Here is a 25560-nt window from a genome sequence, read left to right on the forward strand (position 1 = left end):
TACTATGTTTGTTCCAAACAATATCGATAAAGCTGGGAAATATTTTTTTGCAGAATTAAATAAAATGATATCAAAATACATTTGGCAAGGGGAAAAAGCAAGAATAGGTCTGAAAATGTTACAAGATTCTAAAAACAAAGGGGATTTTGGATTGCCAGATTGGAAGTTGTATTATCAGGCCTCTGATCCACCATGAAAGAGTGGATAAGTCTGAGGCATAGATGATAATTAACATTGAAGGGACATAACCTTCAGTTGGGGTGACACACCTTTTTATAGAATGGGGAAAATAGAATACATAGATATTTTCAAAGACACTATGTTACAAATGCACTATTGTTAATGTGGGCAAAAGAAAAAGAAAAACACTATTTGAAAATACCAGCCTGGCTTTCCATGATGGAGGCATTGATACATCCGAATATTGTTAACATGGAAAATATTACAAGTCATAAGGACATTTTGAATGAAAAAGGGTAACTTAAAACCAAGCAAGAATTGAATAGTCTAGAGATTGATTTAGCATGGTGGCTGCATGTGCAAATACAATCAAGATATTAGAAAAATGCTAAAATGTACAGTTTCTATAAAGAACCAACAGATCTTGATCAAGTATTAACAAGGACAGATGAAAAACTAATTTAAAAATCTATAGCTACCTACTGAGCATCAAAATAGAAGAAGAGCAAGTAAAAGAAACAATGGAAGTATGGGCAAAGAATTTTGGTTATACTATAGAGCTAGAGAAATTGTAGAAACTATAGGATAGGAATTATAAATTAACAATGTCAACTGTATATAAAGAAAATGTATATACAATGTTTTATAGATGGCAGTTTCTGCCCACAAGGTTAGCAAATATGTTTAAGGATATGTCCACTAACTGCTGAAAATGTATAGATATCGGTATTATCACATGTGGTGGACATGCCCAAGAGCAAAAAATATTGGACAAAAATATACACATGCTTAGAAAAAATAGTAAAGCAACATATAGATCAAAAGCCAAATTATTTTTGTTGGGTATTTTACCAGAAAAATACAATAAAGAGAATACATATCTAATTCTAGCATGTGTTATCAGCAGCCAGAATTGTGTTTGCACAACAATGGAAAAATGAAGAAATTCCTTCAGATGAAATTGTAATAAAAAATATTACAATGTGCAGAAATGAATAGATTAACACTTAAAATTAAGGAGAAAGAAGAAACAGAATATTTTTTTAAACATGGGATTTGTTTTATCAATGGCTAATCAGTAGAAACAGAAGTTATTAGCCTAAAAGTCTAAGAGAAAAAATAATTACAATGAAGATTTACTAAATTGGATAAGTAAATATTACTATTATTGTGTGATCATTACTGATGTTAAGAAAATATTACCAATACTATATCTCAAACTCAAATGTACTCAGACAGCACACTGTTTATATAGATATTGAATTTCTATGTTTTATACTGTAAAATAAATAAATGAAAATATACATTTTTTTTTACAAAAAAGTAGGTTTAGATAATTATTCCATGGAATCAGTGTCCAAATCAAGGCAAGCTGAAGAATAAGGCAGAGATCACCTAATTTTATAATGGCCAGAATAAAAGTCCATTTTCGTATTCAAAATGGTAAGATTTTTAAAGGTTATTTGGAATCCAGATCCATACCAAAGAACTTTCATTAGAGTCCAATTTAGAAACAGGTGCTTTCTCTACCCTTCCAGGAATTATACCAAAGTGAAATTTGATGCCTCTGCCCAATTTCTGGGGACTGCACTGTATAGGCAATTTTGATAAGATGCTAAAAAACAAAACTCTTTAGAACTTTACCCCATTACTGTGCTTTCCTACCTACCTTTTTTCTCCCCCTATTTTTTTCCTGGCATTCTTCTTGTAGTCTTTTAAACAAGTACTCATCAGAAGAAGAAAGAGAGAGTCTTAGGCTCCTGAAGAGTTGCCAAAACCACTCCTTAAAATTCTAAGTTTACATCTGATTTGATCTTTGTTCCTTGTCCACTTTGAAGGAGAAAATGAAGTTTACAAGATTAATGTTTGTGTTTTCAGTCATAGTTTACTCTGGGCAAACCAGATCAAAATCCTCGTAGGTTCTTAATAATTTACATTATCCTAAGCCACCTGCTGAAATAGGGGTACTTTGCAAAATGCCAAAAGAGGAGAGACCATTGGTACTTTGGTAAAGGGATGAAGTTCATAGAATGGGGGTGCACCTTGGAAGGTCTATTACCAGGTCCATACTCCATGTATTTCTTAAGGGGTTGGTGGAGAGACATACAAATGGTTATTCCTTGATGAACATATGACTAGATTAGAGACTTACTTTGTTAGACATGCCATGCAACAGAGCCCATATCTCTTGTTGCTATAGGAAAGCTGTATTTACATTTTTTTTTAAAAAAATACATACAATTATTTTTAAACCTATGACTTGTTTTGCTGTGATTTTACTTTTGTGCTGCCTTTTTTGTGTACTGAACTTAAGAAAATTATTATTTGTTTATAAAACTATCTGAAAGCCATGGAAATTATTCCAAGTAAATGGTAGGAAGATACCAATGTTAGAAGCTACAATAATGTCACAATGATATTGCATTACAAAATCTGTTGTATTTGCAGAATGTGAAGATACATGAAATGTCACTTCCCTCCACAGTGGATACTTGTGCCTGAAAAGTATACTTGAACTGTGGGTGTGATTATAAGGAAAGTAAAATTTTGATCCAACTTCCTTATTAACAAGAACAAATGGCTATCAGTGTAAATGCCTGCAAAATGATGTTTTCATCCTTTATACTTTCAGAGACTATTTTAAATTAACCAAAGGATTTATTTTCTGGCCTTCAAGTATGGACTTTGTTGTAAAGGGTATTTCCCAACAACAAAAATCTTTTATTTCCTCCTTTGGTTAAATGATCTTTTATTGAGTTTTCTTCCTCTTGCTAAGATATTGCCCAATAACCAAATGCTTCAAGCTGTTGATTAACTGCTAAGCAGTGAAAAAAAAGTCTTTTAAAATTTAGAGCCCAAAGTAAACTTTCAAAACACATCCTAGCTACTGACTTCATTAAAATAAACAAACGTGAACCCAAGGATGCTTATCTGTGGTAGAATTTAATGTTCTCTTTCTGGTGACTGACTTTTTTCTTCTATTAGAAACCTTACAAGGGATTAAAATCTCCTCCAAAAGTTTGGAAATTGCATCACATGATTTCATTTCAGAGTTTCATTTCATTAGCTTTAGGATGGGAGGATCATTTCTCTTATATCTAATTAGGCACCTTGGCAGCACTTAATACCATCCAATATTATATTCTTCTGAATTATCCCATGTTAGTTAACTTCTACATAAATCTGTTGGGCAACTCACTCTGGAGTGAGGTCTCATTCAATATGCTGACAACACTCAATTATACACTGCTACCCCAGGCTGGACTGGAGATGTTAAGGAAATTTTGAACCTAATTCCTGGAGTCCCAATGGTGTTTTTTTCAAGAGGCAATTGGACTTTCTGGTTTTTTCTTTGAAGATGTTTTGCTTCTCATTCAAGAAGCTTATTTAGCTCTGACTGAATGTTGGGGAATGGAAGGATTTATACTCCTTGCAGACAGCTGTTCATTTGCATTTTTTATCAGGTTGTTAAGGTCATCCTTAACGGGGTATAACTGTGTCATTAGGGTTGCCTGAGTGGTGCGAATTAGTGTGGAGCCTTCTTGGAATTGTTGAAAGGACTGTGTTGTAGATTGGAGATAGATGCTGTCATATCCCTTCAAAGAAAAAAAACCACAAAGTCCAATTGCCTCTTCAAAAAAGCAGCTTTGGGACAACAATGACCTGGATGATTGAGAATCATAGACACTAATTCCTGGAGATTATAGGAAATTGGATGGGGAGAACTAAGCCCAGAATAAAGACAAGACAAGACAGAATTTCTATGCACCTATAAACATAATAGCTATGTGATAACTTCAACTTGGTAATTGCTCTTGATATGGTCATGCTCTTCCGAAAATGCTGATCCATCACTTGGTAATTTTGCACTCAATGTTGCTTGAACAGAAGGTGCCTTGATGATTGGAGTGTGCATACTATAGCTTTGTCAAACTTTGGCTGCTGTGCCAATTATGACCTTACTTGTCAGGCCCAGCCCAAGAACAACAAAGGACATTCCAGCCAAAGTTCAGTGCTTTATTTGCACACATCATGTAGGCAGAATTTTGTCACACTAAACCTATATTACTGTAATTCTAATACATATACCCTAAAAAAACCAAGGGAGTAGTTATCCTAAATCTCTTCTTCTTTCTCCAATCAGGCTTCAGACTGTGCTGTCCCTTGTCTTGCCTCCCTTGGAATATGCTCCCTTCTTCCTGGGAAACTCTGCTTCACTATAGTCTATTGCACCAACTCCCCTTTTATAGACACAATCCATCATATTACCTTATGTTGGATTATTTCAAAGCACTCTACATGATTAAAAATGATTTGGAAGATGCAATTGGTTTAGACTGTGGTAACCAAACTGTTAGCTAGGAAATCTATTATTGCAGTGCTCTGCTCATCTTGAGGTTACCACATTGATTTCCAGTAGACCTCTGGGCCCATTAAATGTGCTCGTTATGGGAAGGGCCAGGCCAAGCTCAACTTAGGTTATCCCTTTCATAAAAGTCAAAAGGGGCATGGACGTGAGATAGCCTGATCAATGGCAACCCCCATATTTCAGAATATTCTGCCACCAGATGTAAGTTTGGCTTCAACTATACTTGCATTTAGAACATTTTTCAAAGTACTTTTGTTCCTTCAGCTTTTGCTAAAATCTTCTCTACTCTACAACTACAATATTCCTAGAAAAATCAGAGTGCTTTCAAATCTCCACAATATGCAGGGGGTTTTTTTGGTATGCATCTATCTATCTATCTATCTATCTATCTATCTATCTATCTATCTATCTATCTATCTATCTATCTATCTATCTATCCATCCATCCATCCATCCATCCATCCATCCATCCATCCATCCACCCACCCACCCACCCACCTACTTACCTTTCTACCTACCTACCTACCTACCTACCTACCTACCTACCTACCTACCTACCTACCTACCTACCTACCTATTGGAGTGTGTGTATGTGTGTATATGTGCAATATGTAAATTCTACATTAGAATTTAGCCCTTCTAAATTAAAGCTTGGACAGGAGATTGCATGGTCCAAAATATTCAAGAGGCAACCACGAAAAAGAAAGCTAAAGATAGCATCTCAACATTGCTGTTCATTGTTTATTGCAACAGGGAAAAAGTGAGTTATCCAGTACAAAGAGAAATTTGACTAATATAAATCACGGATGTATGTATCAAACTACAGGAACTTGTGGTATTAAGCAGACTTAATCTGAGCAAGTAAATTTGCATGTTTGTTCTTGAACCACCTGGCGATGCAGTGGTTTAGAGTATTTTTAAAATTCTTATTATTCATGTAATGATTTATGAGAAAAACGTGCAATGCTGTTCCCAGCCTTACTTCTGCTATTACTGAATATTTAACAGAGTTGATGGCACATTTAGCCTATTTGAAAATGGTAACATAACCAATTTCTTCATAGCTTATCTTAATTTCTGTAAAAGGAGATCTTTTTGGTAATATCTCATTTGCCATATAGACACTAGAATTATGCAAAACTCTGCATTTACATCTAAAAAAGTAATTTTGAGGTGTGTGCAGAAGTGAGTGTGTAACTTTCTTAAAATCCCTTTAAGAAATGACATTATAAACACCGTGAAAAAAATGTACATTTAAACTTCAGGGTAATTTCTTAGTCAAACTTTGGAAGAAGGCTGGTAGTGTTCTAAACAGATTTTCTTCATGTAGCTATTAATTATAATACTGAAAATTATCAAATTGCATTGCAGTTAAAGATTTATTCCAATTTATATGATATTTAAAAAACCCACTTTCTATTGCTGCTTTCAGAAAGTAATGAAACCAGAGGTTTAATCACAACCAGAAGAATTTTGATAATTTATTCTATGCATCACAACCTTTGCTGTTATAATTGTTTTTAACAATCCATATGTTTTACAATGTAAAGCTCCCTTGGCCCTTGAAATCAATTGCATACTTATTTGTATTCTGGTTAATGGAAGCTAAAGTGTCTGTTTGTGCTTTCACAATGTTGATGCATGTTTCCAAGGTATGTTCTCTAAGCACAACCTTGGAAACTGAAACAAACTCTAACAACCATGTATACAAAAACTGTTGACTTCCATTGGACTAAAACTAAAATAAAGTTTTTTATTATATTGAAAAGGGATTAAAATTAAACAATTGAATACACACACACACACACACACAAACACACATACTGCCAAAAAAATAGGACAAAGAATTCTTTTATCTATGCTGTATACTTCACTTTTTCATCCTAAATTATATTTTAATCCTACATTATGTTATGTCTTAATGCCAGAAAATGAGTCCACAATTCTTCATTATATTTGAATATCACAAAAGACCTGGATATGACTTCAATGGAATTTCAATTATTTCAAATACATTTTGGAGTTTAAAAGCTGTTAAAAACAAACAAGTGTCAACCCAGAAGCTCACCGAAGCTAACCGGGAGGTTCAGTGTTGCCACACTGCAGTGGTGATTTTTTTGGGTGGTGTGGGGGCGGGCATTGTAGATAGCTGAGTGTCAAGCTGGCCTCCCTTAGCAACCAAGAAAGAAACCACTTAACTCCACTTCGCAGAATTAAAAGTACTTTTACTGGTTATGAAAAGATAGCAGCTAAGCAAAGCAAGATCTGAGGCAAAAGCGTGTGAAATCATACATATCAATATGTGACCAAACCCCCTCCCCCTGGTAACCCCACCCCACAGTCCAATCTGCAAATCCCTTAGGTGGCATATGAGTTCCATCTTCAAGGAGCATCATCAGGTTGGTATGCAGGATGGTTGGCCTTGACCACACCAAGCACTATCTCCAGCATGTGCAGTAGATGGTGAGAACAAAACTCCCCTTTTCAATCTCTCCTGTACTTAAAACTTCCCTTCCCAAATACCAGCCCCCCCTCCCCGTTTCAATAGCAACCAAAAGCAAATAGCAAAACAGAGGCCGACACTGAGGTTTTGTAGCCAAAATAAAATACTTTCTCTTGGGAACCAAGGACATTCTCACACCTGGTCCGAGAAAGGAGGAGTAATGTCACCAGGCAACCAGGCAGCGTCTTCATTAGATCTTGTAACTGATTGTTGGGGGTTGAGGGAAAACTTTTACTTTTAATTAGGTGAAAATCATGTGAACCTTCACAGTCAGTTTTCACCAGATCTCTGCCAATATGACATATCTACAGTAGTAAAGCTATTCTTTGAGGAATCTACTTGCCTTGGAGTTTGGTTTGCTATGGGTTTATTATTTGTAACCTTGACAACAAGATAGATATTTTAAGCATAATAAGGTTTAAACTATCCATCTTTCCTGAGATTTTTTTTTTATTAAAATTTTGAATCCCTGTGTTTTGCAATTGAATCAGTGTGCTGCCACTCTTCGTAAATTGAAGCTTACCTGTAGATTATTATTCTACATCAGAAACCACTCTTAATTGACCATGCATTGCCTCAGGATATGTAATTTTATTCATTTATTAAGTTTATATGCTACCAGTCTTTTTGGGCTCCCATTCTCACCCCAGCTCCTGCCAATGTAGCAGTTTGAAATCATGCAAATGGGGGTAGATATATAGGTACAACTTTGGTGGGAAAGTAACAGCACTCCATGATGTCATGGTGGCCACATGACTGCAGAAATATCTTAGGGCAGCATTGACTCAATAGCCTTGAAACGGAAAAGAGCATCATCCCCTATAGTCAGCAATGACTGGTTGAGTAAGATCCTAGGGACTCCTCCTTAGTCTCACTGGACATGTAGAAGAAGGAATGGCAGAATTTGGGGGTGGAGTGAAAAGAGGGATCCAGCCCTTTTCTAATTATAATCAGGTGCTAACTGTTAGTTGAGAAGGCTTTTCCATGGTAGGCTTTTAGCAATTTATCAGCTTAATTGAAACTTCAACTTGTACCTGGTCTTTTGTGTCTGACAGGATTATAATACTAAATAATGATTATGATGGTAGACAATGCAAAAATTCCAAACTTTAGATAAGATTGGAAGTTTGAAAGAAACATGTCAGAAGAAAATACTGGTAAGCTACTTGCTTAAACATACCATGAAAACAATCTGGACATATCCAAGTATTTACCAGGAGCCAAACTCATTTTTATCATTTTACATATGGCTAAGCCTCAACTATAATTTATAATAAAATAGATAGGGAGCCACTTTTCTCATTCCATTATACCTTTTATTTGTGAAAACATTGTACCTACAATTCAAATTAGAATATTAGAATCTTGGAAACCAGAGGACCAAGATTTGATCTAGTAGTTGAGGTGCTGGCTTAGAAGCCAGAAAGCCAGGAAGTCGAGTCCTCTCTTAAAGCAAAAACGCCAGCTATTTAGACCAGACATTTTCTGTTAGTCAACTCACCTCACAGCACTGTTGTCGTGGGGGGAGCCTTCAGACTACTCAATGTATATTACTGTACTTTGAAATGACCAACAATGAAGGTGAGAGGAAAATATAATAATATATTTGTAAAGAATGAATTTTGGAATTTTGGAATTTTATTAACATTTATAGGCCGCCCTTTTCCCTGAGGGGACTCAGGGCGGCTCACATAAAATCAGGAGGGGGGATACAAACAATAACACAGACACATATAAGTAAAAATAATGGGCAACATTCATTCATCATTCGGGAGGGGCGGCTATCTTTGTCCCCAGGCCTGTCGGGCTAGCCAGGTCTTAAGGGCTATGCAGAAGGCCTGGACGGTGGTGAAATAGAAAACTGGATCAGCAGGTGATTATGATTATATCATTTATGATTAAAATTACTCTGTTACATCTCGAAGTACTTGGAAATGGAGAAATTCCATGCTGCTATGAATAAGTAGCAACAGCAGAATCAACATATCATAAATCAATATAATTGGCTATCATGTCATTGTCATATCATGCAAAAGTTGGCTTGAAACTCAACATTAAGAAAACTTAATGGAAACAGTGACAGATTTTATTTTCCTGGGCTCCAAGATCACTACAGGTGGGGACTGCAACCAAGAAATTAAAAGATGCTTGCTCCTGGGAAGGAAAGCTATGGCAAATCTAGACAGCATACTAAGAAGTAGAGACATCACCCTATGAACAAAAGTGCATATAGTCAAGGCTATGGTTTTCCCAGGTGCAATGTATGGCTGTGAAAGTTGGACCATAAGAAAGGCTGAGCACCAAAGAATTGAGGCCTTTGAATTGGTGCTGGAGAAGACTCCTGTGATTCCATTGGATGCAAGACAATCAAACCGATCAGTCCTAGAGGAGATCAACCCTGACTGCTCTTTAAAAGTATTTGAATTACAAATACTTTGGCCATTTAATGATAAGAAAAGACTCACTGGAGAAGAGCCTAAGTCTGGGAACGATTGAGGGCAAAAGAAGGGAGCAACAGAGAATGCGGTAGATGGATGGAGTCACTGAAACAGTAGGCGTGAGCTTAAATGGACTCCAGAAGATGGTAGAGGACAAGAACGCCTGGAGGAATGTTGTCTATGGGGTCATGATAGGTTGGACACAACTTTGCAACTAACAACAACAACGGGTTAGGTCACATTATATGCATATATTTAGCCTATAAAACCTCACTCATATGTATTGGCACTGAGAGTGACTGGAATATTTTTTTTCTTATTTAAGTTTGTCTGTGGTCTTGGTATCATCCTAACTTGGTGGAAAGATAGGTATCTTTCCAATGATTCAGATAAAGAACTCTAGCAAAGTGGTATTTGCAATTCAGGTCAGAGCTTGTATTGACATTAGACCGAGATTCTTTTTCTTGCAAATAATTATTCTTGCAAATAATTATTATTATTCTTGCAAATAATTTCATAAAAGAACTTTTTGTGCCAATCTTAGCATATAAAAAGGGGAGATAGAAAAATATACTCATCATGTTGTAGAAATTAATGCTATCTATCCTTTCTCCCAAGCCATGACATATACTCTTTCTAATTTGATAACAGCATTTTAAATACTGACATTCTGATTGTAGTTTGATGGATGAAAAATATTTTAGCTGTCTTATATCAGTCTTCTCCAACCTGGGTGATCTCCAAATGTGTTGCATTACAATTATAAGGGGCATATTCCCAATGGCCATGCTATATGGGAATCTGTAATGCAATGTACGCAAGTAGAGAAAATGGAAAAGACAAAAATGATTTTGGTAAACATTTTTTTTAATTAGGAAATTATGAGTACGTATAAGTACTCCTTGTTCCTGCTTCAATTGTATTCAGGAAACATTTCCTGCAGTGATTAAAGAAGGAAAAGATAACAGACCCGAAACTTGTTTTTAATTAGCCTATTTTATTAATTATTAATTATTTTATTGCAAGGCTTAAGCAGTATAAACTGACCTGATAAGAGAATTCCAACATATTGATGATTACTTAAATCCAGCTATCAGGAGAATCAAATGTGGGTGTTCAGAAGGATTTTACCATTGTAAGTATTATCCAGAAGCACTTCTATCACTCCCATGACACTTGCAATTACTTGCAATTACCGTAATTAGATTTCTGGACAGAATTACCAAATTTTTAGTGGCCAATGATTGCACAAAAACTTGACTAAAATATGGAGAAGTGAGACATTTTCCTATATTTCAGTTGTAGGGTTACTTGATATTGGGTAAGCTGAATTTCAGTGCACTTTTTCTGATAAGATTATTATTGTTGGAAATAATTTTACTTCTAGTTTGTCTGTGTAATACGTTGCACACAGAGAGTGATCTGCAAAATTTATTTATTTATGCTCTACCGCATTGTCTGACTGTCAATTAAATTTAATCAGTAGAGCTCACACCAAAATAAATTAGACTGGAAGCCAAAGCGGTGTTTCAAGATCAATAAGCCATTCACATTGGGGTTCAGGCAAAAATGGTTAAGATATTGACAATGTACACATTAAAAGGAGCAGCTGCTGTCTTGACATTTTTAATCCTTCCTCTGACACTTCTGTGTATTGTTTGTCATAAAATCAAAAGTCTCTGTCAAAGGTTGTGAAAGCATGGCTAAGTCAACATAGATGTTACGCTGACAATGTGAGTGGCTTTTTTACTCATTATAAATCAATAGCACCTTCCTTTGCTTTAAGGTTCTTTTAACAGCTTTATCCACTTGGCAGTTAGCTTCTCACTGTTTTCAAGGACTTTGGAAACATAGACATTTGACTTTATTTCTTTGTTTTGCATAGAATAGATTCTCCCTCTCCCCCTTGTTTAATGCATCAGGCTAGAAACCAAGAGATGGTTAATTTTAGTTCTGCCTTAACCATGAAAGCTGGCTGGGTAACTTTGGGCCAATCATTCTCTCCCAACCCATATTGCAGGGTTGTAGGTGTGGGGAAAATAGAAGGAAGGAAATATGTGCACCACTTTGACTTACTTGTAAAAAATAAAGACTTGGGATTTTAAAAAAAGAGTTGTAAAATAAATAACCCAAATAATAAATGAATTTTAAGTGGTACCATTTTTTTAAAAAAAACCAACACTTTATTTCACTTTGTTGCATTTAGTTTTATTCATGGCTTCTAAGACTAAATTTCAGAATAGAATAGAATAGAATAGAATAGAATAGAAGAGAAGAGAAGAGAAGAGAAGAAAAGAGAAGGGAAGAGAAGGGAAGAGTTGGAAGGGACCTTGGAGGTCTTCTAGTCCAACCCCCTGCCTAGGCAGGAAACACTACACCACTTCAGACAAATGCTTATCCAACATCTTCTTAAAAACTTCCAGTGTCGGGGCATTCACAACATCTGGAGGCAAGTTGTTCCACTGATTAATTATTCTAACTGTCAGGAAATTTATTCTCAGTTTTAAGTTGCTTCTCTCCTTGATTAGTTTCTACACATTGCTTCTTGTTTTACCCTCAGGTGCCTTGGAGGATAGTTTGACTCCCTCTTCTTTGTGGCAACCCCTGAGATATTGGAACATTGCTATTATGTCACTCCTAGTTCTCCTTTTCATTAAACTAGACATACCCTGTTCCTGCAATCGTTCTTCATATGTTTTAGCCTCCAGTCCCCTAATCCTCTTCGTTGCTCTTCTCTGCACTCTTTCTAGAGTCTCCACATTTTTTTACATCATGGCAACCAAAACTGGTCAGTACTCTAAGTGTGGCCTTACCAAGGCATTAAAAAATGGTATTAATTAAAGCAAAGTGCTCCTGAGATTGAAATAAGTGGGCCTGAAACTGTTTTGTCACTGAAGAGGTAGTAGCATTGCAACTATGAAATACACTTAAATTATTCATGTGAGCTAAACATTATTTTATTTTAAGATCTCAAAAGCCCAAAGAAAGAAATATAGCCAAATAATGAAATGATTAACTAAATTAAAGGAGTGTTTGCAATTCCTTGAATGCTAAATTCAAAACATCATATTAAAGAACATACTTATGTCCTTGAGAGATTCAGAGAGAAGGACTCTTTCTTTCTTGTTCTCATATGTCCATAAAAATATAACTCAGAACATAACTAAATATTCATCATTTTTTTAAAAAAGTTTTAAATCCTTATACATGGACCTGGAATTAGAATGTTTATTTTCTCAGAATAAAAGGTTGTCCTTGACTTACGACCATTTGTTTAATCACTGTTCAAAGTTACAATGGCAGTAAACAAAGTGATTTATGACTGATCTTTGCATTTATGATTGTTGCACCTTTTCTACAATCACATTATCAAGAACTGGGTGCTTGGCAATCAGCATGTATTTATGATGATTGCGGGGTGCCATGGACCATGTGATTATATTTTCAATCTTCTTGACCACTTCAGATAAGCAAATGGGGGAAGCTGGATTTCCTTAACAACTGTGGCCAAAAAAAAAAAAAAAGTAGAAGAGCGGAGGTGGCGCAGTGGTTAGAGTGCAGCACTGCAGGCTACTTCAGCTGACTGTTAGCTGCAGTTCGGCTGTTCAAATCTCACCGGCTCAGGGACTCAGCCTTCCATCCTTCCGAGGTGGGTAAAATGAGGACCCAGATTGTTGGGGGCGATATGCTGACTCTGTAAACTGCTTAGAGAGGGCTGAAAGCCCTATGAAGCGGTATATAAGTCTAACTGCTATTGCTATTGCTATAAAAATTGATGCGGTCACAGGATGACTCACTTAATGACCACATTGCTTAGTAACAATAGGTCCAGTCACAATTATGGCCTTAATTTAAAGACTACCTATATGCTTCCTGGGAATAAGCCTACAATCTGTAATATAACTTATTTCTAGTAGCTCCACTGACAAATTCAGCCTAAGTGAATACAAAACATGTGTGAAAACTAAGTTGCCTTAAAGGGCTAATAAAGATTTTAACATAATATTGATGCATTTAGTATTTATTACTTTGTCCCAAATTTGAAACCCAGTGTCTGAAGAGGCATTAAACACCAGTCACTCATTTGCTCTGATGATTTTCAAGGTGTGTGGGGGATTGAAGAGATCCCTGCTATAGCCATAATGCGGGGGTCAACAATAATATTGGACTGTAGTTCTTGCTATATTTTACTTCTGAGGCTATTAACTAAATCTGATGACAGTTGGGATGAAATGCATCTGGAGGGTCATAAATCAATGCCACAGTGCACATTTTGCAGCCCAAGAGAGCATGTAGCTTAAAAAAGAGATTGGCTATAGCCCCAACATTTTCCCATATTCTGGTTATACATGAAATGTATGAAAATACAGTCCTTGCATCAAAACTCCACTACAATTTTGCTACTTGTTCAGAAATGTTGTCTGTTGCAAAACAATTATAAAATGCTGAAAATAATTACAGAATATAGCTCTGGAACAATCATATTTCACTATATGTACACGCTGATCCCAGTGCTTGGAAGTAATTTTTAAAAATCTGTTTTGTTTGGGGGGATTTTGATGCTACTTTGGCTGGTTTTTCAGAACGATATTACAAGCATCAATGTAATGTCAGCTATGAAATAGTAAAGAAGCGTTATTCGCTATCAAGGCTTAGCTGAGCAGAATAAATTACTGATCCAAATCCTCTTTTTTCAATCCTATTTTTTTTAAAAAAATCTTGAAACACTTCTCTTTTTCTGTTTCCTCTACACACTAACAGCTGGTGCAACACTGAATTTCTTAAGAATGGAATGTCTAAATATCTCTTAACTCCAGACTGCAAATCATCAACCTGTTGAGATTCTTTAAGGAATTATTATTGTGCATATAATTGTGCAGACACATCAATGTAGGAGATATGATTTGTAGTCTGCACAATGTTGTTATACTATTTTTGTAGCCTGCACAATGCTATTATACTGTGATCTACAGCTTATTTGTTAATGCACTACCAATGACTTCTTACTGGCAATGAGGAATAATAGTTAACAAAGAGAGAAAGGTAGCACAACTTACCAATTCTGTAAAACAAATGTGGATACCAGAATCAAGGCAGGAGAAGACTCCAGGGTCTTCTTATTCAGCAGAATTATTAGGAGGCACCTTATTTGTGAACTGGGTTGATGTTTCATCAGATGAAATTTGTATTGCAATTCCAACTCTATTTAAACCAAAACTTCTTGCTGCTCTTGTTTTGCTAGTATATGAGAATGTATTATAAATCAAGAAATGACGAATCAGGAGCTTGAATAACATCAAGCTGTTTGATTTAGTGCCAGTTATGGCCATATAATCTAGTTTCCTTCCAGAAACAAAATTACGTTTCAGCAAGACCAGTGTTGGTCTGCTTATACAAGTATTTATTTATTTGTTTGTTTGTTTGTTTATTCTTCAAAGCAGGACAACAAACAATGGGTGAAAGTTCATCAGAGGGAGATCCAATCTAGAAATGACAAGGAATTTTCTGAGAGTGAAAATGATTAATCAATGGAACAGCTTTCCTCCCAGAGTTTTGGGTGCCCATCGCATCCATCGAAGTTTTCAAAACAAAGATTGGACCATTTGTCCAAGATGGTATAAGGACTCCAGCTTTGGGCAAGGAAATTAAAGTAGAAAACCTCCAAGATCTTTTCCAGCATTATGATTCTATATCCAGGAGGGATGATCAGGAGGTCATCAATGGGTAATACACAGAGAAAGGCTAGATTTTAGAGAAGAGCTCATCAAATGTCACTTCCAAGTCTCATAGCTGAGGTACAGTGAGATTACAGCAATAAAGTATGATTTGTTGTTTATAATTTGTCTTACTGCCTGTTTAGTTCTGATTCTTATAACTACTATAGTTCTGCATTGTGATTCATGTCCCGTAGCCATGGCTCATATTCTGACCTGGTTACATATGAACAATTATGCTTGACTTTAGGATTGCTTTTGGATCTAGTTTTAGATTTTAGTTTTGGCACAAAACAATAGGAAGTATGCAAAATAAATGTGTAGAACTTGTTAAATTTCCTGCAACTGTACATTTCTATTGCATTCCACTTACATTGTAAACTTAATGGCATTTGGAATTTCCAGCTTGAAGAAAATTACTTCAGAGGAATTCCAAAGGGCTTCCAATAAATCTTTAGGCACAGTTTTTCAGTTTAAGCAACCTAAGACTTGTGGTAAATTACTACAGAACTTAGTTAATGAAAGATTCACAGTGCTTGCTCCTGAAGCTCTTGTCAACATCTGAATGGTATACTGGAGACCTCGCTGTAAGAGGAATAGGACAAAAACTAAAATACTGAATTGATTTTAATCCACTTGTAGTTATGTAGATCCCATTGCAGTACAATTGAAACATGCCTTTAATGCACATTAAAAACATATGAGTAAAACAAAATAATCTGTTATGTACGTCCAGAATTTGAGCAAATATCCAAACCCTTTGTTAGCTGCATGGCAACCTGAGCTTCAAAATGTGCACTTAGGAATTGATTTATGACCCTCCCGATACATTGATCCCCGGTTCTTAACAGATCTAGTGAATAGCATCCTAAATAAAATATTACAGGAACTGCAGTCCAATAACATTTGGAAAGTTACTTGCTGACTCATGTGTTATGGCTATAGCAGAAACCACTTCAACCACGCCAGTGTAAGTCTACAGAACAGTGATATGAGAATGAGTGATATTTTAGGCCTCTTCAGATGCGTTTCAGATTGTGACAAAATAATAAATGCTAAACATATTAAGTTTGTATAAGAATCTCTATCGGACTAATGAGGCAAATATTGTTTAAACACAAGTTTATTTATTCATTTAGGCTGAAATCCTAAGTGGAGCTACTAGAAGTGAACTCCTTGTAGGCTTACCTCAAGAAAGTAGTTGAAATGTATGTAAATACTTGCATGAAAATTCTTCTACACTTGGTGAGTCTCTACTCCCTCATATATTTTTTCTTCTGCATATATACAAAACATCAAAAATAATTAGATTGATAATTGAACACTGTTAAATATTTTAATATACAGTACATACAAGCTGATAGAAATTAGTTGAGTATGATATCTAAGTCTTTAGCACTTCTTAAAAATCTGTTTTATATTCTAACTTGGGATTTTGTTGTTGCTTTTTTAGGACCATTATTATACCCATCTATATAATTTCAGGTATGGAATAGTAAAAAATCATTACTCACTGTCCAGGTTTAGCTGAGCAGACTAAGTTACTGATCCAGAACTTCCTTTTTCAATTCTCCTACTATGTTTTGTTTTTTTAAACACTTCTCTCTTTATAGTTCTTTGTCCCTGGATTAACTAAGTACTGCTGGTGCAATACTGAATTTCCTAAGAACTGAAAGTATTTAAAGACCTCCTATTAACTCCAGCCCTGCATATCCATCCACCTGTTGAGATTCTTAAAGGAATATCAACCTCCCAAATGCACACAGTCATAGAGGTATTATGCATATAATTGAGCAGGCATATGCATATAGAAAATATGATTTCTAGCCTGCACAATGTTATTGCATTTCCAATGGTTTTATAACAGCAATAGGGAATATTAGCAAACATTGGAAGAAAGAAAACACCACTTTTCTACATAATATATTCCAATTCCATAGCAGAAATGTGGACACCAGAATACAGAGTCAACCCACACAAACTTCACAATTTTTGATGTCTTTATTTTAGTTATATATCAAATATATAAGGCTGCCCATTTCACGAAAAGTGATGCTGGGCAGTGTACAGCACTTAGTAAAACAGTAAACATATAAAAAGAGTCATTATTAAAAGTGTAAAAAAATCACAAGACAAAAAGTAAGAATACATGATAAGTTTCAGACAAATTGATATCCAGATAAATTATGACACGGAGCTAAGGAATGCAGATGCTTTAGAGTCATCAAGGGGGAATAGACACAGAAATTGTAATTTTAGAGAAGGGTTCCTCTAATGTAGTTTCCAAATCTCATAGTTGAGACCTAGTAAGACTGTAGCAGTCCAGTACTGAAGTATGATCTGTTGCTTATAATTTGGCTCCCTGCCAGTTAATTCTGGCTCACAGGATTTCTATAATTCTGCATTGTGCTTCCTGTGCCCTGACTATCCCTTGGGTTCTGACCTGATTAATTTGTTTTTTCTACAGTACAAACTATTGTGCTTGACTTTTGGATTGCTTTTTGGACACATTTATCTGAACTACTTTGTCTTTCAAACTAAGGCAGGGCCAAAATGCCAAAAATGGCTTGAATTGATGCGTGGATATATAGCATTGGAAATAGAAATGGGAAAGTGCCATCTCAAAGAATGTGTCCATTCTGCAAAGACAGATTTAGTTTGAGACTTCAGTGCCCAAACAAATACCACATCAATAAATTGTGAATAGTGTTCTTGATAGTTTCTCCAGATAATTGCTTTCCTTTTTATTAGAAATATATAAAAATAATGATTTTTTAAAATTGCAAATAAAGAGTTAGATGAAAAAAACCAATTTTTCAAAATTTATGTTCATTTTCTTTTCTAAAGCTTTTTACATTAAATCTGTGATTCTCTGAATCTTATTATGGGAAGGAGGGATATAGTTATCCACACAAACATGTGTATATATGTATGTATGTATGTATGTATACACACACACACACATATATATACACACAAACACACATACATACATACATACACTGCATATGTATGTATGTATGTATGTATGTATGTATGTATTACTTAAGTTCATTGATGGAGGGATATTTTGAATTTTCAGAGAATTGGATACTGCACCGCAAAGCCGCATCACATTATAAAAATTGCTGAAATATTAATATCTTATGAAATCACAACCATTAGTCATAAAATGAATGCTACCACAAAAATAAGCTAAAGGAATGTCCAGTGGTTTTTAACCAGGGGTATGCCGGGGATGGCTTTAAAAAAATCAATATGGCTGCTAAAACCATGTGATTAAGTCCTGTCCTTTTTTTATATGTGACTTGGGCAAAAAAGGGATGGGGCTTCAATTGTGCAATTGGCCACCATCTTTTTTTTTTAATCTCCTTCCTACTTTTGTCTCTCAAGCTATTTTTCAGGTTGGGAAATGAAATGGTGGACAAATGATGGTATAACATATTGCAACAAAAACATTTACAATGGATTATAGTAGATTATTAAGAGCTCTCTGCCTAGGGTGGCTGAGATGTGGACTTCAGGCTCTTCTGTCATTTGGCTTCACAAGAAAGAAAAAGAACCAGACGGACAAGGATTTTTCCGAAACAGAAACTTCTTTCCTGTTTCTTCTCACAAGAATGAACAATATAGTTTCACTTTACCATAAATCACATGTCCTGTACCTTAAGCTTACAAAAAGAACTATAACAACAATACATCAGGTTTTATGTTTGAGTCTAAGATGTACTTTCCATAATTACATCATTAAACAGGTGAAAGATTGTCATCATACACTCACACTTCAGTAGAAAATATTTTAGATTTAAATATCCTTTAAATATTCAGCTGACCTTTTGCAGGCATGCACTTATTTTTTGTAACTCTCAAATCTATAAAATAAGGAAAGGCAAGTGAAATCCAAACTTATGATTATTATTCTGCTTAATAGCTTTTGTGTACAAATTATTTCTTTCATGAAAATGACTATTGCAGTTAAAGGAAGGTAAGTTTTAATTCCAAACCAATATTTATTACTTATTAACAGCATTCTGGCTTTTAGTCTTAATTCTGTCAGTCTGTCAAGTGGTTGACAATAAGATTTTTTTCTTTTTCTATATTTTGGAGAATTTGATTTTTTAACTTATATAAATTGGAGTAGTAGCACATTATCAGTTTGCCCTGCTATTATTTATACTTGTAGATAATCCTCGATTTATGACCACAATTAGGACCAGAATCTCCATTGCAAGGCAGTTGTCAAATGTATCACACCCTATTTTACAAACTTTATTGTGATACGTGTTAAGGAAATCACTGCAGTTAAGTGAATCAGGCAGTCAATAGACAAATCTGGCCTTCCCCCATTGATTTTGCTCATTGGAAGCCAGCTGGGGAGGTCACAAATGGTGATCACATGACTCCAGGACACTTCAACTGTCTTAAATACGGTACATGCCAGTTGCCAAAACCCATATTTTGATCATGCGACCGTGGGAGTGCTGCAATGGATATAAGAGCAAAACTGATCATAAATAATTTTTAAGTACCATTGTAAATTCAAATGGTTGCTAAGTGAATGATTGTAAGTCGAGAACTACCTGTACTACATAATTTATCATAAAAGGGCTGGAAGAGATGTTGTACAAATTGTTACCCTATACTGAAGTCTTCAAAACTATTTGTACTAAGGGCATTTTCCCAGTATAAGGGGAAGGGGTCGAAGATTCACACATTTATGTGCAATTGATCTTGGAAATATATCTTTCAGAAAAAGAATTAGACAATTATATTTTTTTTAAAAACTATTGGGTGGAAACAGATTGCTTAATTGCTATTTGAAGGGTTTTTTCCCATCAAAATATTATCACAGGTAAATTTTACAATATTGATTTTATTTATTGAGATGATATTTTTCAACTTGGACCACATTTTTCTTCAGTCAGTTCTCATCATTTGCCTTTTAACAAAATTAGCGTTTGATTAACATTTCAAACAGATATCCAAACAGTCATCTCCTCCACCTTTAAAAAAAATAATCTTACTAAATAGCATAAATATAATGATTAAGGTTTGGGCCTATAAAGCAGAGGATTGCATTCTAGGCCTCCCTTAAATATGAAAGCCAGCTGAGTGACTGGGTTATCACTCTCTCTCAGCCCAGCCCACTTCCCAGAGTTGTTGTTGGAAAATAGTAGGCAGGAATAGGTATGTTTGCTGCCTTGAGTTACAGATATACAAGTGTGGGGTAAAAAAGAATGGAATTAATAATAATAATAATCCTCCAGTGAAGCACATAGTTGTGGGCCTTGCATCAATGGTGGGATAAAATTTTTTTTACTACCAGTTCTGTGAGCGTGGCTTGGTGGGTGTGGCTTGATGGGCATGGCAAGGGAAGGATACTGTAAAATCTCCATTCGCACTGCACTCCAGGGGAAGGATACCCCTCCCCACTCCAGGGGAAGGTTACTGCAAAATCCCTATTTCCTCCCAATCAGCTGGGACTTGGGAGGTAAAGAATAGATGGGGGCGGGACCAATCAGAGGTGGTATTTACTGATTCTCCTAACTACTCAAAATTTCTGGTACCAGTTCTCCAGAACTGGTCAGAACCTACTGAATATCACCTCTGCCTTACTCTGAGGAAGATGAGAGCTATGCCAGGATTCAACTATGCTGGAAAGGTCTCATCAGAGGGTCCAGATGAAATATGTCTTTCCTGTAAACAATATGGATTACAACTTACAGAAACTTATACTAAATCAGTCCTCACTTGGGTCAACAAGGACGGTGGTCAGTGTTGGAGTTCTTGACATCTAGGTGACATGAAGACTATAGAAATCAGGACTGTTAGCTGAGCAATCAGGACCAACAACTGCAGCTTCAGGACAAAATGAAGAAGAGTTGCTTACTCGTCACAACATACAAAGACTGAAAACAAAGAAATAATGATTTGCTATTACAAATCAAGACTAGTGAAAACGGAATATTCGAAAAGAATGCACCAGTTCTAGAAAGAACAATATCCAGAATCAGTAATAACAGGGCAGAGACTAGCATATCAATATCGTTGTGTAATATGAAATAAAGTATTTACAGAAGTAGTTCAGACAGAAGAGAAAAAACCAGAAGGAGTTAGTAATAGAGAAAGCCAGCATTGCTAATGAACCATTCTCAGTCCCCAAACCCAGCACCTTCTTCTCTATCTTTTCTTCAGAAAGAACAAAGTCTTGTAATTGAAAAATAGGAGGAACTGAAATGAAGAATAACTGAGCATCTAGAACAGCACAAAAATAATAGAATGAAGTATTCTGCTTTCAATAAAAATGAATAAACAAACAAAAAACCAGGTAGTCAAAATATTAAAAAATGCCAATATTGTAATATTAAATATAAGCACTAGCTCACTGCAAGAACAAATCAACTAATGTACAACAGAGCTGCAGTTGTAAATGAAGACTTTGGATACAAAAGCAATCAATGAACAAGAAAAAAAAACTAAACTGTGCACCACCAAAACGATAGGGTAAGAAAAGAAGACCAGTATGTTAAAATCAGATGCAATCAAGCTACAACAGTGATAAAAAAAAGATGAAAAAAAGACCAAAGAATATCTGAGCCAGAAATAACACCTAGAGACAAGCACTGGGAAAGGAAAGCAGGAAATAACAGCGGTAGCCAAGAAAATCAGCAGGTACAAAGCTTGGACTGCACCTTACAGCCAACGTGTCCAATTTCAATCTAAACAGAAAAGTTTAGATTGAAATTCCAATTCATAAGTGGAGAGAGTGCAATAAACCAAGCAACACCTGACAAGAAAAAAACTGCAGTTCTGGGCACAACTATGGAACAATACAACAAGAATCCAGCTTGGATAAAGGAAATGGAGAAGGGGGAAAAGGTTGAAATGAAAGAACTTGTGATAACAGTTAACAGAAATGGTGGAGAAAAGAGCAAGGAAGAGCAAGAATTAGTCAGGACCAGATGAAGATGAACTGCATAATATTTGGTTGAATCATCTAACCAGTCTGCACTCACACATTTCCAAACAATATACAACAAGGTGTTAAAATTGAATATTGAATAATAGAGGTTCATTCTCTGAGCTTGTGGGTTGGTTTCCGAATGTTTTGTCACCAGACTAGGTAACATCTTCAAACTTCGCTGAAGATGTTCCATAGCCTGGCAATGAAAAATTCAGAAACCAACCCACAAGCTCAGAGAATGAACCTCCACCCTCAACTTCCACCTGAGCTACAGATATTCACCACCATTGCAAATATTGATTAATATCTGGCCAAACCTACCTGATAATGGGAGATTCAACAAAAGTTAATGAAAGGTTCACCAAAATTGCCAGTTACTGGCCAATTACCTAATTACCAACAACATTAAAATTGCTAACTGATATGATAGCAGATGCAGTCCAACAACATCCAATTGACAACAAATTATTTCCACCAAAGCAGAAAAAACAGCAGAGGGGGGGGAGTTCAGTTCCTAATTGACAAGATGATGTTGGATAACTAAAAGAAGGAAGATCAACTTGAATGTAACTTGGATTGATTACAAGAAGGCATCTGATTCCCTGCCACATAACTAAATAATCAAGTGCATAAAAATAATAGGAGTCAGTAAAAACATCTGAAGCTTTGTGAAAATATCAGTGGCATAATGGAAGACACAATTGCTAGTCAATGGTAAATATATATTGTGAAAAGTTAATATCAAGAGAGGAATATTTCAAATAGATTCACTATCAGCACTACTGCTTCTCATAGCACCGATTCCTTTGTCAACAATACAGAACAAGTCAGACATGAGTATCAAACATCAAAAATATCTGCCAGCCCCTTTAGATGGTTAATCTGAAGGTGTATACAAAAGATCATCTGCAATGGAATCACTACTTAACATTGTCCAAATATATAGTCAATATTTTGCACTGGAGTTTGGACTGGCAAGCAAGAACTGGTGGGACCATAAATAGACAATATAACAAAAAATGAAGAAGTTAATCTGTCTGGGACTTTAGAATTCAAACAGACAAGTATCTGCCATACAACACCCCAGACATAATCACTGTTGATAAGGGGGGGAAAAGTCTGGATAATGGATATTGCAATACCTGGAGATAGCAGACAGAATAGAAGGGAAAGAACTGGGGAAAATCGCAAAATACAAAGACCTGCAAATAGAACTAGAACTAGAACAACTGTGGGAAAAGGAACAAAGATAGAACCTATAGTAACCCATTGGAGTGTCTGGAGCATAGTTCAAATACATTGACAAAATCACCATCAGTCAATAGTAAAAAGCAGTTTTACTTAGAACAGGTTAATTCCTGCCACAGTATCTTTAATATTATTAAACAATTATTAACATCTGCCTATCCCAGATCTTTGGGAAGGACTTGATAGGTGGATAAAAATGTCAATCCAGTTTAAACATCTGTCTGATTGTGCAACCAACCATAATAAAGATTAGTACTGTAGTAATTTATAAAATTCTAGGAGACAAAAGTTCAAGAGGGTGGAACTATCTGTTGATTACATATCTGAATTGCTTGTTAAACTCCTTTCAGTTTTTAGGGTTATGACATATAGCCTATACTATTTACCACAAACAAAAGGCCAAAGTCCCTTGGATTGCATAACTATAGTTGCAGAATTATTTGACTCTTTGCCATGAAATATTATCAGAAGAATTCTGCCGAAGGCTGCATTTGACTAAAGTGCCACTCTAATCTTCCTGAACTATTTAGTTTAGCTCTTTAGATTGGCCATTTCATTTATGCAACAACTTGAAAAGAAAAATGTTGACTTATTGCTTGGCAGCTGATTTATGGTAGTTGTATACTAATTATGAGTTCTTATCATTTTAAATGGGGGCTAGGACTTCAATTCATATTTCAATAACTGCTGTTACTTTTTGAAACTTCATTGCCAGAAAATGAACTATTATTGTAGCAGCAATTTGAGAAATTTTGAGAGGGGGGGAGGAGAGGGAGGGAGGGGGAGGAGAGAGAGACATGCATGCAATGTTGGACATCTCTTAGAAACCTCAAAATATATAAAAAAACAATTATCGTTTTTATTACTATTTAATGTTTGCCATCATTACTAAATTCCAAGTGAGTTTAAGCTAGGTGGAATTTACATATTTCCACAGAAGTGCTAGTATTAGCGACCTGAGGTTTTATGGCTTGTACTAGTACTTTACCATTAAATACACATATTAAATATTAAATAATTTTATTTTAATACACATTTGCACATAGGCAAATGTATTACAGCAGAGCTTGATAGCTATATTTGCTCTCTAACATGTAGACAGATTTACTGTTTCTAATCATACTAAAAGATGGAAATTAGGCAAAAGGTAATTTTAATTATGAATCTAAAATCTTCTAAAAGTATCGAGCTGGTCAAGAACATAAAGAACACTTGTATAAAATAGCTACAGGATGTTATATCCAAAAGAGCTTCTAGCACAGCAAGTTCTCACTGTGAAAATTAAACTGAGGGTCAATTATTAAATATCTGTAGAATTACAAGCACTTCAAGGGGTAAAAAAAAATCTCTAAATGGTAAAATGGTAAAATACAACCATCACAGCTATCATTCACAGAACCAACTTGGTAGGCCCCATATTTAAGATTAAACCTAGTGTGAAGTATCAAAAGTGGGAGATGGTTGTATCATATATAGAACCAGGATTTTTATTCAACAAATACTTTTCAAAGTATTAATCTTTCATTTTGAATGAGCAAGATAAATGGATCATCTTACTCATGAGGCAACACAATAATTTAAGAAAAGAAAAAGAGTAACTTTAGCCCTGGGAACACCAGGGTAGTTATAACCAGCTCCAGTACTGTCAGTTGCTACACTGGAACAGCCTATATCAAATATCCAAGTGCTATTCAATAAAACTAAGATGGTGTTTAACAAATGCTGATCTACAATATCTGTAATTTCTGGGACTGAATTTGTACCACCTGGTGATCATTTGAATCTTTGATGCAAATTGGTTGTCCGTCTAGTGCATCATGACATTGTCTCAGTGCATCATGAAATTGTCACGCACATGATTTGATTGTATAATTTGCACCATTCTCATTTTGAAGAATGTTGCAATTAAGAAAGTTACATTATTTGCACAATGACATTGTAACACATGATGGCTACATATTCCACCATTACCCCCAGATTTCTAAGCATACGAGTAAATCTTAGCAAATTTCATTCCAGTACAATAAGTATGGGATGAGATTAAGTTATAAAATAAAATGGGGAAAGAAGCTAATACAAAATGGTAACCATATCTACATAATCTAACAAGTATCTCCATAGGTTCTCTGTATACTATGAGCCAAG

The 25560-nt window shown here is 35.4% G+C and overlaps 1 protein-coding gene across 2 annotated transcripts in view; it reads right to left on the reverse strand.

Annotated features, from left to right (window-relative positions):
- Positions 1–16866, reverse strand: part of PIGR (polymeric immunoglobulin receptor) — a 39496-nt gene extending 22630 nt beyond the window's left edge. The window contains exon 1 of one of the 2 annotated variants that reach the window (XM_014055614.2): positions 16718–16866. The gene's annotated coding sequence lies outside the window, so the exon portion shown is untranslated. Of the gene's footprint in view, positions 1–16391; positions 16411–16717 lie in introns of those variants that run through there. The other variant, XM_087720086.1, reaches the window with a different exon arrangement.
- Positions 16867–25560: the final 8694 nt, after the last annotated feature.

Source organism: Thamnophis sirtalis, unplaced genomic scaffold (genome assembly GCF_051295495.1).
Source record: "Thamnophis sirtalis isolate CommonGarterSnake01/CBP01778 unplaced genomic scaffold, rThaSir2_p1.2 scaffold_7, whole genome shotgun sequence".
NCBI classification, from domain to species: Eukaryota; Metazoa; Chordata; class Lepidosauria; order Squamata; family Natricidae; genus Thamnophis; species Thamnophis sirtalis.